Source organism: Aethalodelphis obliquidens, unplaced genomic scaffold, assembly GCF_003676395.1.
Source record: "Aethalodelphis obliquidens isolate GAN/ISIS:26980383/991018 unplaced genomic scaffold, ASM367639v1 scaffold23, whole genome shotgun sequence".
In the NCBI taxonomy this organism is placed as follows: domain Eukaryota; kingdom Metazoa; phylum Chordata; class Mammalia; order Artiodactyla; family Delphinidae; genus Aethalodelphis; species Aethalodelphis obliquidens.
In genome coordinates this window covers 24364476-24381638 of record NW_020837967.1, presented here as the reverse complement: position 1 = coordinate 24381638, position 17163 = coordinate 24364476, and the positions used below count along the sequence as shown (strand labels likewise).

General features: G+C 39.7%; 1 protein-coding gene across 45 annotated transcripts in view; it reads right to left on the bottom strand.

The window, feature by feature from the left end:
* ZNF438 (zinc finger protein 438) overlaps positions 1-17163 on the bottom strand; it is a 275885-nt gene that overhangs the window by 238335 nt on the left and 20387 nt on the right. Inside the window, exons 1-2 of one of the 45 annotated variants that reach the window (XM_027122075.1) lie at positions 11275-12035; positions 10457-10653 (exon numbers count right to left, since the gene is read on the bottom strand). The exons of 40 other annotated variants lie outside the window; for them this stretch is intronic. The gene's annotated coding sequence lies outside the window, so the exon portion shown is untranslated. Of the gene's footprint in view, positions 1-10456; positions 10654-11274; positions 12036-12066; positions 12077-12962; positions 14856-17163 lie in introns of those variants that run through there. 4 more of the 45 variants (XM_027122074.1, XM_027122077.1, XM_027122079.1 and 1 more) reach the window with 4 other exon arrangements.

The window sequence follows — 17163 nt, the reverse complement described above, 5'->3', positions numbered from 1 at the left end:
CTGCCTGAGTTTCCAGTCTGCTGGGCTGCCCTGCAAATTTTGGACTCAAGACTACATCATCAACGTTTACCTAAAATTTGTGCCTGCTGGCCTACTCTACAAATTTCACACTTGCCAGCTCCCACAATCGTGTGAGCCAGTTCCTTAACATAAAAACTAACTCTCTCTCCCTATCTATCTAGCTAGCTAGTATATCCTATTTTTCTGTCTTTCCATCCATCTATCTATAGTGCATCCACAAAAGCCGTGATAGCATACATAGATATATAGATATATCCCCTGCTAGCTGTATTTCTCTGCACAACCTGACTAATACACTAGGTAACAGAGATTAGGAAGTATCAAGCATCTCCACCCAATGGAAGCTGCTCCCTGACAAGAGCAGAAAATGAAAGAGTTTTATTTTAGGAAGTATGCAATTACATCATTAACAGTACCTTTAAAGAAGAAGAAAAACCCAGATTTTGGGGCCATGCCTTCCTATACCGGAATGACACCACGTAACCCAACAGCCCAGCTTTTAGAGAACAAGGTTGTGTCTCTTCCTCCTTTGTAGCAGGGAGTCTGAGAAAGAGAAGGTGCTCTAAAATGTTGCTAAGCAAACATTTCATTCTGCTAAACAAACAATGTCTCAGAAGACACTGCCAGTCCTAAATGCTGTAAAGATGGTGAGAGTATAAGCAAAAGTATGCTTTTTAATGTTTTCAGTAGTATTACTGTTGTCATTCTGAGACTATTGCATGTGTAATACGGGATAAAAATAAATGAATAATTATGGGATTTTCTAATTCTATAATCACTTGTGTCTTTGAAAAACCAGGATTCTTGGCACAGAGAAAAGGAGATATAGAAGGAAGATTCAAATACACTGTAGTCTAGAGTTTTAATTGGAAGCATCAATATGACCTTGTGAGGTATTTTATTTTATCTTAAATATGTGCATATATTTCTTAACTCTGATTACAGAAAAGGCCTACAAACAAAGGCCAATCCAGCATCATTGAGCATCCCTTAGAGACCAGAGCTTCTTAGAGAAATGGCTAATTCTAGGACTCAGGAGCCAATCTCAAAAGGCTCCCACTGGCCAAAGATGGAATAATTTGAGCTTCATTAATGATAATAACTGAAATGGATTAAAACCCATCAAAAGTTTAATTCTAAGAGTTCAAAATTTTTTTAATAATTGGTCATCTTCAAGAGATGATAAAGAACCAATTAATCATTCTTAAAAACTATTAAATCAAAGAAAAAGCTCAAGAATTTATCCTGCCTTTCCTTTATGAACTGTATGACTGGGTAATACCTAAACTCTTTCAACTGCGATAGCACTCTTCAAGCCACATGCACGTCTAATGGTAAAGAGTAAAATTCTAACTGGCTAGGAGGGTATAAGCACAGCCTTTAACCAATGAGTGGCTTATCTGACCAAGGGGTAACCCTTGGGTAGTAAAGATAAAAGAAAAAACAAGAAAATAAATTTGAGTAGAGACATCCAATGCTGTCCACTGGAGGTAACAGCTTTCACACAGTCAGTTCATCCAAGTCACTAAAAATATATATAAATAACCAAGCAAACAGTATTAACCCCCATTCCCAAGGTGACCACTACACAGAGTTGCTACATGTTATTTAAAATGCCCGGTTTTCAACAAATATTGCAAAATGTGCAAAGAAGCAGCAAACCCATTTTCAGGAAAAAAAGGCAGGCAACACAAACTGATTCTAAAGGGGCCCAGATGTTAGACTTAACAGAGACAGACTTCAAATCAGCTATTCCAAATAAGTTCACAGAACTAAAGGAAACCATGGATAAAGAATTAGAGAAAAGTATAATGACAATGTTTCAGCAAATAGAGAATATCAATAAAGATAAGGAAATTACAGAAAAAAAGCAGCAAATAGAAATTTTGGAATTGTACAATAACTAAAAAAGTACAATAACTGAAATGGAAAATTCACTATAGGAGCCCAAGAGTCGACATGAACTGGAAGAAGAAAGAATCAGAGTGCTTGAAGATATATTGATAGAGATTATATACAATTTGAAGAATGGGGAGAAAAGAAGAATGAAGAAACATGAACAGAGCACCACAGAAAAAGAGAAAGGCACAGAACAAAGATTTAAATAATGGCTGAAATCTCCCCAAATTTGATGAAAAACATTAGTAATCTACACATCTAAGAAGTTCAACAAACTCCAAACCAGATAAATATAAAGAGATCCACACCCAGACAAAATATAATCAAAATGTTGAGAAGCAAAGAAAAAAATCTTGAAATCAGCAAGAGAAAAATGACTCTTCACATACAAGGAACCCCAATAAGACTGACAGCTGACTTCTCATCAGAAGCAGAGGAAACTAGGAGGTAGTAGGACTGAATATTCAAAATGCTGAAGATAAAAAACTGTGAATTAAGAATCTCACATCCAGCAAAACTATCTTTCAACCACGAAGGTGGAACCAAGACATTCCCAGAAAAACAAAAACTGAGAGAATTTGTTGCTAGGAGATCTGCTTTATAAGAAATACTGAAAAGAGTTCTTCAGGTTGAAAGCAAATGACACCAAACAGTAGTTTGAATGCACACAAAAAACAGACTGCCAAGAATTATGTACATAATTACAAAAGAGACTACCATTGCATATTTCTCCCCCTTCTCTTAACTGATTTACAGAGCAATTCAATGAAACAGTATGCATACAAGTGTATTGTTGGGCTAATAACAACATGTAAAATTTTATATATTTGATGATAGTAACACAGAGGAAGCAGATGAGAGCAAACCTGCCTTGTGCTGGAGTAGGGAAATAACACCAGATGGTAACTGAGACCCACAGAATATATGAGGTGGGTGAAAAGTAGAAAAGTTAATATAACTAACCCCATAAATATGCACCTGCTCTCCTTTCTTCTCGCAGCTTCTTTAAAAGACTTACATAAAAGAAAAACTATAATAATATATTGTTGGGTTTCTACAATATATAGACGTAATATAGATAACAGTAGTAGCAAAAAAAAAAAAGGAGAGAGAAATAGAGCTATACAGGAGAGGAGTTTCTTAATTTTGCTGAAAGTAGGTAAAAATCAGAAGTAGATTCTCTTAAGCTAAGAGCTATATTGTAAGCCCTAGAGCAAACACTAAGAAACTAATTCAAAATGTATAATTTAAAAATTATTAAAGGAGTTAAGATACCACACTGGAAGAGATTCACTTATTTCAAAAGAGGACAGTAAAAAAAAAAAAAAGAACAAAAGAAGGCATAAGACCTATGGAAAACAAAAAGCAAAGTGGCAGGTGTAAATCCAACCATATCAATAATATTAAATGTGAATAGACTAAACAATCCAATCAAAAGGCGGAGATTATCAGAGGGTATTTTTAAAAACCCAACTATATACTATATACTGTCTACAGGAGACGGTAGGTTCAATGATACAAATAGATTGAAAGTAAAAGGATAGAACACACGATGAAACAGCAACTGTAAGAAAAGCAGCCAAAATGGGCGGTAAAGCTACAAGAACAACGGAGGAAGAAGAACTGAAAGAATAAATAAACAATTCAAAAATGATAATAGACTTCTTATCCCCTTTCAACACTAGATGGAAAAACCAGGAAAAAAACAACAGGGAAATAGAAGATTGGAATAAAAGTGTAAGCCAACTAGACCTGCCAGACATCTATACAACACTCCACCCAACAACACAAGGCCGTCTTCTCAAGTGCACATGAAACATTCTCTAAAAGAGACCATATTCTAGGCCACAAACAACCCTCAAGAATTTAAAGTGATTAAAATCATGTGACTAAAATCCATTCCACAATGGAATGCAATCAGAAATCAGTAACAGAAGGAAATTTTGGAAATTCACAAATACATGGAAATAAAACAATACACTGGTAAGTAGCCAATGAAACAAAGAAGAAATCGTAAAGGAAATTAGAAAATACCTTGAGATGAATGAAAACTAAAATATAACATACCAAAACCTATGGGATGTAGCTAAAGAAAGCAGTGCTTAGAGGAAAATTATAGCTGTAAATGCCTATATTATAAAAGAAGAAAGATCTCAAATCAATAACCTGAACTTCCATCTTAAGAACCAAGAAAAAAGAGCAATCTAAACCTAAGCAAGCAGCAAGAAACAGTAAAGATTAAAATGCAAACGAACGAAATAAAGAACAGAAAAACACAAAAGACAATCAATGAAAACAAAAATGGTTTCTTTGAAAAGATCCTCAAAACTGACAACCCTTTAGTTATAGTGACCAAGGAAAAAATGAGGGAACACAAAAATTACAAATGAATAAAAGGACATTGCTATTGATTATACAGAAATAAAAAGTATTATAAAGGAATACTATGAACAACTGTACAACAACAAAGTGGGTAACTTGGAGGAAAAGAACAAATTCCTAGAAAAATACAAACTACTAAAACTGAAGAAAAAACGGAATCTCTAAAAAGGCTTATAGCAAGAGATTGAATTGGTGATTAAAAACACTTCCAACAGATATAAGTGCAGACTCAAAGGACTTCACTGGTAAATTCGACCAAACATTTAAATGAGAATTAATACCAATCTTTGACAAACTCTTCCCAAAAAATGAAAGAAAGAAAAAAAAAAAAGGAGATAATACTTCTATGGGGCCAGGGGCCAGTAATACTCTGATACCAAAGCTAGACAAAGACATCATGAGATATCTACAGACCAATATTCTTTATAGCTATTGATGCAAAAATCTTCCACAAAATATTAGCAAACCAAATTAATAAAAGAAAAAATAAAAGGCACATGATCATATCAATTGAGAAAAGGCATTTTCCAAAATCCAACAGTCTTGTCATAAAACTCATTCAACAAACCAGGAATAGAAAGGAACTTCCTAAACCAGACAAAGGGCATCCACACACAAAAAAAATCACAGCTAATATTATACTTAATAGTGAAAGACTGAATGGATCACTCCTAAAATTAGGAACAAGAATACAATGTTCGGGCTTCCCTGGTGGCGCAGTGGTTCAGAGTCCGCCTGCCGATGCAGGGAACATGGGTTTCTGCCCCGGTCCGGGAGGATCCCACATGCCGCGGAGAGGCTGGGCCCATGAGCCATGGCCGCTGAGCCTGCGCGTCCGGAGCCTGTGCTCCGCAACGGGAGAGGCCACAGCAGTGAGAGGCCCGCTTACCGCAAAAAAAAAAAAAAAAAAAAAGAATACAATGTTCTATTTCTTACCATTTCTACTCAACATTTCACTGCAGGTATAACTAACCATTGTAATCAGGTAAGAAAAAAAACCAAGCAAACAAAATCAGCATCCAGAAAGGAATAAGTATGACTATCTCTTCATAGATGATATGAATTTATAGCAAATCCTAAGGAACCAACTAAAAAAAAAACAAACTATTAAACACAAATAACCAGGTTCAACAAGGTTGCAGGATATAAGATTAACATACAAATTCATTCTATTTCTATACAACAGCAATGACCAACCCAAACATAAAAGAATGAAATTAAGAAAAGAGCTGCATTTACAATCACATCAAAAAGAATAAAATACTCAGGAATATATTCAATATTTAACAAAACTAGTACAGGACTCACTCACTGGAAACTATAAAACGTTGGAAAAAATTAAAGACAAAACATGCTACATTCATGGGTTGTTAAGACTTAATATTGTTAGGATATCAATACTCCCCTTACTGGTCTACATATTCAGCACAATTACTATAATGATCCAAGCTGCCTTTTCTGCAGAAATTTGAAAACATCCTAAAACTCATTCGGATATGCAAGGAACCCAGAATAGCCAAACAATCTTTAAAAAGGAGAACAGAGTTGGAAGATTCACGTATCCCAATTTCAAAACTTACTATATGGTTGCAGTGATCAACACATTATGGTACTGATACAAAGACAAACATGTAAAACAATGGAAGTGAATTAAGAGTTCAGAAATAAACTCTTACATTTATAATCAATTTTGACAGAGTGCCATCCAAAACAATTTAATTGACAAAGTACAGTCTTTTCAACAAATGGTGCAGGGACAAATGAATGTCCAAATGCAAAAAAAATAAAGTTGGACCTTTTCTTACATAAAAATTAACTAAAAATGGATCAGAGACTTCAATGTAAGTGCTAAAACTATAAAACTCTTAGAAGAAAACAGAGCAGTAAATCTTTATGGTCTTGAATTAGGCAATGGTTTGTTAAATATGATACCAAAAGTACAAGTGACAAAAGATAAAATAGATAAATTTGGATCCATCTAAATTAAAATATTTTGTACTGCAAATGATAATATAAAGAGAGCGGGGGAAAAAACGCAGAATGGGAGTAAATAATTGTAAATCATATATCTGAAAAGGGACTGGTATCAGTTATAAAGAACTTCTGTAAGCCTTTAATAAAAAGGTAAACAATTATATAATCAAAATTATCATTATTTTATAACTATAATTTAAAATTTTTAAATGAGCAAAGGATTTGAATAGATGTTTCTCCAAAGAACATTTACAAATGGCTAATAAACACATTAAGAAGATGCTCAACGTCATTTGCCACTGGGGAAATGCAGATGAAAACCATAATACAGGGACTTCCCTGGTGGCGCAGTCGTTAAGAATCCACCTGCCAATGCAGGGGACACAGGTTCAAGCCCTGGTCTGGGAAGATCCCACATGCCGTGCAGCAACTAAGCCCATGTGCCACAACAACTGAGCCTGCGCTCAAGAGCCCACGTGCTACAACTACTGAGCCCTAGCGCCTAGAGCCCGTGCTCCGCAACAAGAGAAGCCACCGCAATGAGAAGCCCGCGCACCACAACAAAGAGTAGCCCCCACTCGCGGCAATTAGAGAAAGCCCACGCACAGCAACAAAGACCCAACACAGCCAAAAATAAATAAATAAATAATTTTTAAAAAAAAATTTAAAAAAGAAAACCATAATACATTTACAGTCAATTAGATACTCAATGAGATACTACTTTATACCCTTTAAGATGGATATAATGAAAAAGAGATAATAACAAATATTGCTGAAGATGTGGAGAAACTGGAACCCTCTACATTGCTGTTGGTTACGCAAAATGGTGTAGCCTGTTTTTCTAACAGTTCCGCAGTTCCTCAAAAGGTTAAACCATAGAGTACCACTTGACCCAGCAATTCCCACTACTAAGTATATATTCAAGGGAAATGAAAGCATATATCCACACAAAAACTTGTATGTAAATGCTCACAGCAGCATTATTCATAACAGCCAATAAGTGCAAACAACCCAAACGTCCATTGGCTGATCAATGGACAAACAAAATGTGGCATATCCGTACAATGGGATAGTCTTCAGCAACGAAAAGGAATAAAATACTAATATATGCTATGCCACGGATGAACCTCAAAAGTGTTACACTAAGTGAAAGAAGTCAGACACAAAAGACCACATGTGTGTGACTTGATTTACATGAAAAATCAGAATAAGCAAGCTATAGAGACAGAAAATAGATTAATGGTTGCCTGGGGTGACTGGGAGGGTGGGGAAGAGGAATGACTGCTAAGGGGCACATGTTTTTTCCTGGTGTGACAAAAATGTTCTAAAACCTAGACTGTGGTGATGGCTGTACAATTCTGAGAAGACACGAAAAACACTGAATTGTATACTTTAAATGGATTGATTTTACAGCATGGAAATTGTATCTGAATAAAAATGTTTTTACTCTGGTTAAAACCAAACGATAGTGTTGAAGGAAACAAACTGGATCCATAAATTATAAAAAGAAAAATGCAAGTGATTACTACGAAGATTTGGGATGACGCTTACTTATGAGAGAGGAGAGGGCTGTGATTGACACAGGACACAAGGAAGAATTTCAAGGGTGACTCATGAAGGTCTAATTCTTGACCTGGGTGCTACTGGCATTGTAATAGTTCATTAAATCATATATCTGATTTGGGTGATTTTCATACCTTTGTTTTATTTTATAATAAAAACACTTTTTAAGGAACATTTTTGGATTTTTTTAAAAACAGGAATTTGAGGTTATATGCTTATCATCTGACTAAATTATTGTCAATATAATAAGGAAATATCCTATATTTGCACTGTCCCATACAGTTACTGAGCACTTGAAAGGTGGCCAGCACGACTGAGGAACTGAATTTTTCATTGATTTTAATTCTAACGAATTTAAATTCAAATGTAAATAACCACACGTGGCTGGTGGTTATTTAGCACATGGCCAGTGCAGGCTTGGAACATACAACTGCTATCAAATGCTTGGCAGATACGTGTTTTTCAAGAACAATGGATGAATAAGCTAACCTTTAAAATTTTTAAATAAAATTTACATATCGCAAAGATGGCAGCTTTGCGACAACCGTAATTTGCTTTTTAAGTTTGCATGAACTTCTCAAAGAACAACCAAATGAACCAATATGTCTAAATCTACATATAGATATAAATATAGATATAGACATAGGTATATATGGTATACGTTATATATGCTATAACATTGGAATCGGATGTTCATATCTCCAAATTTCACAGTCATATCTCCAAATTTCATCCAAATTATCAAGGAAATGAAAATGGCCACCTAGTCTGAATATCACTAAAGTGATTTCTATAATACATCACCAACTCCAATCCCTGCCCTGTCACAGTCTCTAAGAAATACCAATTCCTCCAGAATCTTGAACAAATCCAACTAGATGTAAAGCTTACAGTGTTTTTGTCACCCTCCCATTTGTTCCCCAGATTGGGCCCTCAGTTCTCCAGACTGGGCCCTCAGTTCTCCAGACTGGGTTTTTTGTGGGTTTTTTTTTTGCGGTACGCGGGCCTCTCACTGTTGTGGCCTCTCCCGTTGTGGAGCACAGGCTCCGGACACGCAGGCTCAGCGGCTATGGCTCACGGGCCCAGCCGCTTCGCGGCATGTGGGATCCTCCCGGACCGGGGCACGAACCTGTGTCCCCTGCATCGGCAGGCGGACTCTCAACCACTGCGCCACCAGGGAAGCCCTCCAGATTGGGTTTTATGACTAGTTTCTATCACTAAAAATGGTCCTTAACATTCAATCACTCAACAAACAATGACTAATTATGTTAGGAACTATATTAAGAAACAGATGGAAAGTACAGTCTTTGTCCTGAAAGAAATTATAGTCTAGAGGAGGATAAGCACCAAATAAACCTCCAGAATCGAGCAGTGTGTTTAAGAGCTAAATGAGTACAACTTACATACGTCCATGGCTGTACAGAAAAGGAGCATCTAACTCCCAGGGACAGAAAAGGGACCAGGGAAGCAGGGTGATAGTAGAGGCATCCCTGAGCTAAGTCCTGGAAGACAAGCAGTGAAGGGAGAAAGAGAAGTGTTTCAGGCAAAGAGAAAACATGCAAAGGCTCAAAAGCTCAAGAGAATCAGAATCATGGCAGGTTCAGGTACTAACGCCCAGGAAAAGTAGAGAAGTGAGAGAAGCAAACGCTAGCCAGGCAGGCAGAGACCCAGGTCTGAAGCCCTCTGCTTGCGTGGGAGGGAGTCTGGATTTTATCTGGAAGGTGTAGGAGGCCAAAGAATTTTGAGCTCAGGAATAATGTGATTAGACCTGCATTAAAAAAAAAAATCACTCTGCAACAGTATGAAGTATAAATAAGAGAAAGTCTGAGATTGGAGACAGGACAAGCACTTTTAAAGAGCATTACAGCAATATGCGTGAAAAGATGGGGCTCACACTACAGCGGAGACAATAAGGATGGAGATGAAATGATGCACTGGAGGGATATTCAGAGTATGCAACATAAATCGACTGTATATGGGGGTAAGGAAGAATAAAGAATCGCGGTGAGTTCCAGGTTTCTTACGTGAGAAGAAGGACACTGCCATTCATCAATTAAAAAAAAAATACAAAAGGAACAAGTGCAGGTTTGAGAGTAATTTTGAGTTCTGAAACTCAGAAAGGTGGTAGTAAAATCGACAATATCAAGTGTCCGCAGAGAGGTTACGTCAGCTCAGCTCTACAAGCCCTAGCTCAGACTTACGGATTTAGAAGCTCTGGGGATGGAACCCAAGGGCCTGTATTTTAGTCACCCTCCAAACGATTCTGGTGCACACGCTAAACCTGGAGAAGCACCGGTCTTGCCAAACACTAGCGGTAATACTGGCAAAGGCCCAGGCAAGTGGGTGGGCGCGGATGACAGAAGGGGAGGTTTCCTATTAGGGGCAGCAGAATCCAGGTTACAGGAGATCTACGGAATAATCTGGAGGAAAAGAAATGGAGACAGCACGCACAGACCCTTCTTTCAATAAGCTTGAAGAGAAAGAGGAGACAGACTAAAAATAAAGATGAGAAAAAATGATGAACAGAATAAAGTCCTCCAAGTGCAAAAAAGGATTCAGAGCCCAGGCAGAGGAGCTGGCCTTGGAAGGGGTGGTGGACACGAGTGGCTGGCCTCACCAGTCCACTCTCCGTCCTGGATACCAGAATCCTAAGTTCGTTCTTCTCTGAGAGGAGGCTGGAGGGCCATGAATCTTCAGTAGCCAAAGCCAATCACTGGACTTCTATATCCCTTGCCACTGACTGGTTTAGAAATGGGATGTATCGTGTAAATTTGGCTAGTGAAGTCAAGTCTTCCGGGAGGCTTCTTTTTCTCTCTGAAAAAAGACATAAGAAAGATGCTACGGCTTGAATATTTGTGCCCCCCAAAAACCCTATGTTAAAGCCTTAATCCCCAATGTGATGGTATCTGGAGGTGAGGTCTTTGGAGGCTATTAGGGTTAGATTAGGTTAGAAGCATGGAGCCCCAAAATGGGTTTAGTGTCCTTATAATATAGGAGCCTAGAGCTCTCTCTCTCTGCCGTGCAAGGAAACAGGAAAAAGATAGTTGTCTGCAAGCTCGTGAAAAATCAAATCTTCAGGCACCTTGATCTTGGACTTCCCAGACTCCAGAACTGTGAGAAATAAAATGTCTGTTGCTGAAGCCACCCAGTATACAGCATTTTGTTATAGCAGCCCGAACCAAGACAAGAGACACCTCTTCTTACAGTCTCGGGTGCTTTGATGTGAGGATGTCGATCTTGGAGCTAAAGCTGCCTGCCATCTTGAGACCAGGAAGGGACAAGCTTGAGGACAAAAGCTCACTCAGCATGACAGCAGAACAGAAAGACAGAAAGATCCCAAGAGCCTAATGACAGCAGTCAGCTGCTACGTGAACCAACTATAAAACCATCTTTCTTCCAGATTTCTAGTTATATGAGATCATTAAATTTACTTACTATTTAAGTTGTTCACAGTTGAGTCTTCAGTTATTTGTCAGCGGAAAGCATTCTAACTAATACAGAAAGAAAGATTTTCACGAGATGGGTGTGGATGAAATTAACTTGGCCTACTGGAGACCTGGGAATTTGAAGGAGTTTCAGCCTAAAGTTCCACTTATTAAACAAAATGAAGCTCATGTAGTTCTATTTTATAAAGGGACTGGCCTTAGTTCTTTTCTGCTTAAAAAAAAAAAAAATCTAGTATTTCTAATGATAACAATAGTTGTAATGAAGATAATGATGATGATAATTATGATGGGGCTAAGCTAAGCTCATGGTTATTAAAGATTTTTGAAGGACAGGTATTTGATCCATGTAGTTTACCTTCAGCATTCCATTTGACTTCAGTAGTGAAACCCTACCACTCTCTCTTACTTTCCGTTTACAATTTCCATGTCAGTTTCATTTTCCATACTTTCATAGTACACAACACTACACCACAATATAGTTTATGGAGTAATCCTTAACTTTAAAGAACAAACACTCTGAAAACAAAACAACTTGTAAAAGGATTTCTATTTTTATTTCCACATATTTTCTAAACCTGTTCCTCCGTCTGTGGAATGATTCCTTTGATTCCTATCAGAGGGTGGAAAATCAACACTGCAGCCACACAGATAAACACCAGAGAAAGCATGATTGGAGCACAAATAACAAAAAGCACTAGAGTTGTATGCCCATCCAAGCAGTCCCGAAATGGTGAAAAAAATTTTTTTGGAAGTTAAATTGTAAGTTTTTGAAGCCCAAAACATTTTCCTACAGAAACAATGTTACTATGAGTCATTCCATTACTAGGCCAGTCCATAAAAGCCTTATGAAACCACATGCATAGGACTATTGTTTGAACTACCCCCAGGCAGAATAATACTTTTTCCTTTGGAAAATACATCGTTTTCTCCCTCCACCCTCCACCAGGTCCCCGGGGGAAAGGGCCTCATCATGGACTCTGTTCCCTTCTCCAACCTCATCCCTCACAACTCTCCCTCCCCACACTCTGTGGTCCAGCCATACCACCCTCCTTCAACCTGCAGAGCCTTGTCCCCTCCAAGTCGTCACTGTCAAGCCCTTCCCGTCCTCTTCGTGGTCACCTCCTCTCGGACTTCCGGTCTCGGTTTACATGCTGCTTCCACAAGAAAGCTGTCCCTTGTCCCCATGCTGAGTCGTGTGGCCCTGCCCCACTTCCCCACGACAGCATGCATCACACTCATGGAACCCACTTTGCCAGTCTCCCCCATAATCTCTGCCATGTTGGGGATACATTCTATGTGTTATCTTAAGCCCAGAGATCAGAGGAGTGGCTGGCATTTGAAGATGTTTAATACATATTTGTTTGTATGAATGAACTTTCCTAAGAGAAGGTACACCAATGCTTTTTAAACTTGATCTATGGAATACTTAACCTGATCTATGGTCATTACCAAGGACTCAAGGGGTTTTCCAAAGAAGACTCCTCCACTTCTGGATTTATCCCTACAGCTTGTTCACATGCAGGGGCTCACCTATCCAATTTCCTCCATACTGCTGGTTTACAAAGTAACTTAAATGGAACATTAAAATTCTCGCAAGCAGGAATAAGCATATTTTCTAATAATACCTTTATCTCTTTCTTGCAGGTAATGTCATTCATTCTTGTGGCTTTTACTTACTATAACTGATGAAGTGCTGATTCCCAAATTTGTATCTCTAGGCCTGATTTTCTCTTGAGTTGAAGATCCAAGTGTGCAGCTGTCTATAATTTTCAGCCTGAACGTCCCACAAGGACTTCACTCCATCTCCCAGGTCCTCCCCACCCTTTCTTTTCTCCCGTGTTTCCCATTTCTGATATAGACATCATCATCTAGGCACTGGAGCCTGAAACTCAAGTTATCTCACCCTTGCTACTTAAAGACTGGTCCACAGACCAACGGTGCGGCTCATCTCCTGGAAACCCAGAGTCTCTGGCCCTACCCCAGACCTGCTGAATCAGGAGCTACCTTTAAACAAAATCCCCAGGCGATTCATATGCACACTAAAAGTTAAGAAACATCGATCTACAACTCCTCGTTCTCCCTACCCCTACACATCAACTCTGTCATTAAGTCTACACAGGAAACTGTCCCAAACATGCTCCTTGCCACCCATTTCTGCCATCACTGCCTTGATGTAAGCCACCCCCTCCTGTCTGGGACACGGCAGTGGTCTCTTAGTCCAACTCAGTCCTCTAACCGTTGGCTGTCAGCCAGAATTTCAGAAGAGACATTCAGCTGTACAGCTATGAATTTTGAGAGAGCCCACGTGGTTGAACAGCTTCTGTGCGCCAGGCTCTGAGGCGCAATCGCCCACCCCTAACTTCAGGAACCCCCCAGACAGGTGGCAGGGGTTGACTCATACACCCAAGACCACAGTATGGTGCGGAGTCAACTCAGAGGGCGGCTCAGCAGCAGCGCTGGGTCGGGTGGGATGCCCCGCTCCTATCGGGTTGCTGCTCTCGAGAGAAGACAGAGCCCAGGAGGAAGAGGTGAAAGACGCAATATGGACGAGGCAGAAGAGTCATATGTCATGTTGAGACAAAGGCAGCGGCTGGGGGTAGCTACAGCACAAGAAACAGAAAACAGAAAATGGCCCCAATCCCTTAAAACCTCGCTGGAATCGGGAATTATCTTAATTTCCAGTACTTCTGAGAGAAGGCTGATTTAAAATGCACCTCTTTGATTACCCATTTTTATTACTAATTGTATTCCTTACCTGCTAAAATTCTCTGTCCACCTATGTCCTAAATCTTGACAGTTTTTTCCTCATTAAGTTTGAGAGAACTCCTCTGGTATTACAGATATTAACCCTCAGTCACACTTGATATGAGCATTTCCCCCAGTCTGTTATAGTATTTTTCCATTGTGAACAAGTCTTCAATTTCATATATCCAAACTGATGATCTTTTCTTTGGTGAGTTTTTCATTGCTCCAAATTCTGAGTTATCAAACTTTCACAAATCTGATGAGTCGTACATTGTATTTCCTACTACTCTGTCTAAAATGTGATTGTAAAAATACCTCGCTCTGGATAGCAGCTAGACCTGATAAACACATGACGTGCATAAACATTCACACACAGCCATTAACCTTCCTCTTCCAACCCTACTCCCACCCCTTTCCTAAGATACAGCCAGGGAATTTGCTTTCATCCCAACTCCTCGCTTATTTTATTCAAATTCCCTCACACTTCAAGGTTGGGAAGGCAGCAGCTGGAACAGGTGTCCTGTGCACTATCTTTAGAGATGGCCCTGAGACACCCACACCCTCTACAGGAGAGTTAAGAATGAATATTTTAAGGTACCTATTGGGGACAGAAAACATTTAAGGGATGCTAATTTTAAAGTACTGGCGGCAATATTCACTGCTATACTTTCTAAGCCCCTAAAACTAGAAATCAAATATCTAGGTTTTCTTTAAGGGTCTGCCATGCCACGGCCCTTTGACTTCACGTTATGGAAGACAATTTTCAAATTGAAAAAAGGGCTTAAGGAGCCTCCTACACTGCTGGTGGGAATGTAAACTGGTACAGCCATGATGGAGAACAGTATGGAGGTTCCTTAAAAAACTAAAAATAGAGCTACCAAACGATCCTGCAATCCCACTCCTGGGCAAATATCTGGAGAAAACTATAATTCAAAAAGATGCATGCACCCCAATATTCATCGTAGAACTACTGACAATAGCCAAGACATGGAAGCAACCTAAATGTCCATCGACAGATGAATGGATAAAGAAGATGTGGTACATATATACAATGGAATACTACTCAGCCATAAAAAAGAAGAAATAATGCCATTTGCAGCAACATGGATGGACCTAGAGATTGTCGTACTGAGTGAAGTAAGTCAGACAAAGACAAATATCATATATTACTTATATGTGGAATCTAAAAAAAAAAATACAAATGAACTTATTTACAAAACAGAAATGGACCCTCAGACATAGAAAACAAATGTATGGTTACTGGGGCGGCAGAGAAGGGGTAAATCAGGAGTTTGGGATTAACATACATACACTACTCTGTATAAAACAGATAACCAACCAGCAAGGTCCTACTGCATAGCACAGGGAACTCTACTCAGTATTTTGTAATAACCTATAAGGGAAAAGAATCTGAAAAAGAATAGATATATAGGGACTTCCCTGGCAGTCCAGTGGTTAAGACCTCGCCTTCCAATGCAGGGGGTGCAGGTTCGATCCCTGGTCAGGGAGCTAAGATCCCACATGCCCCACGGCCAAAACACCAAAACAGAAGCAATACTGTAACAAACTCAATAAAGACTTTAAAAAGGGTCCATATAAAAAAAAATCTTAAAAAGAAGGATATATATGTTTACATATGTATATATATAGATATATATATATAACTGAATCACTGTGCTATACACGTGAAACTAACACAACACTGTAAATCAACTATACTCCAATTTTTTTTAAAAGGGAAAAATTCATGAAAATAAATTACCAAATTTAAATAAATAAATAAATAAAAAGGGCTTAGTCTGTGGTGGTTTGCAGTTGAACGTGACCGACCCCCATGGGAATGTGGAACTTAGAGGGCAGGGGCACGGTTTAGATGTCACGATGAGGGAGCACACACACGCTGCTCTCAGTGAGGGACCAGGGATCCTCAGTGTTCCACAACGTGCAGGGCCACCCTGTATGACAACCACCTTCCCACCCCAAATGCCAACTGCCACCCCACTTCAGCTGAGAGCCTTACAGCCCACAACCTGCTCACAAGGTCTGGTGAAGACACGTCTCCTGACTTCCATTGCTTCTACCTGCCCTGGCATAGGTACTTGTTTTAGAGTGGGAGGGCCAGCCCAGGAGAAGACTGTGAGGTGGGCCTGGCTGTACTGGATGCCCTGCTTACCCTCCCCCATGGGGTCTCTCATTTCACCACCCAACCTGGCCTGCATTCGTTCAAGTAACATCCCCACAGGGTCCCGGCTTTGGCTACTCTCTTCTCACTCTGATCTACCAAATCCTGCTTCCTTCAAGATCTTAGAAAATACTTGATAAACAAATCACACAAAGATGTTAATCTCATGATGCCACCATGCATTCCTCTTCTCAGGGATACCTATATTTAAGGCGTAAACCAAAGATACCATACTCCTTACCACCTCCTCTACCACCACCCTGGTACAAGCTCCTCCTACCTTTTCACCTGGATCACCGCAGTATTCTTAACTAGTCTTCCTGCTTCAACCCTCCAACTTACAGTATGTTCTCAACAAAGACCTGACCTAAATGAGAGCCTATCATTTCTTAGCCCCAAACTCTCTGACAGCTCCCTAGTTCACTCAGAATAAAAGCCGAAGTACCTCCAGTGCCCTGCAAGGTCACGCATGATGTGAAATGAGGAAAGCTGGAGGGCAGTGAGTCGGGAGAAAGAGCAAGAGTCCACTTTGGTTCTGTTAAATTTGTTAGGAGACAGGCAGACGGAGCTGCCAAAAGGCGTTATCCTTAGAGCCTCAGAAGGGAGCTTCAGGCTTGGTAAGTGGGTCTCCACTGGGGGTGATTTTGCCCCCCAGGAGATACTCAGCAATGAGTGGTGACACTTGCGGTTGTCACACCGGGGACAGAGGGGTTCTACTGGCATCTAGTGGGTAGAGGCCAGAGATGCTGCTGACCATCCTGCAATGCACAAGACAGCCCTGCAGCAAACTGTCATCCAGCCCCAAACGTCACTAGTGCCGAGGCTGAGAGAGCGTGGGCGAGAGACATGAACACGGGAGACTGACTCAAATAGATCATAGTTAAAATCAAAAGGGCGAGGGGAGAAAAAGAGGACTAGACCTTGAGGGCTCCTCACCGAGCAGTCAGGCAG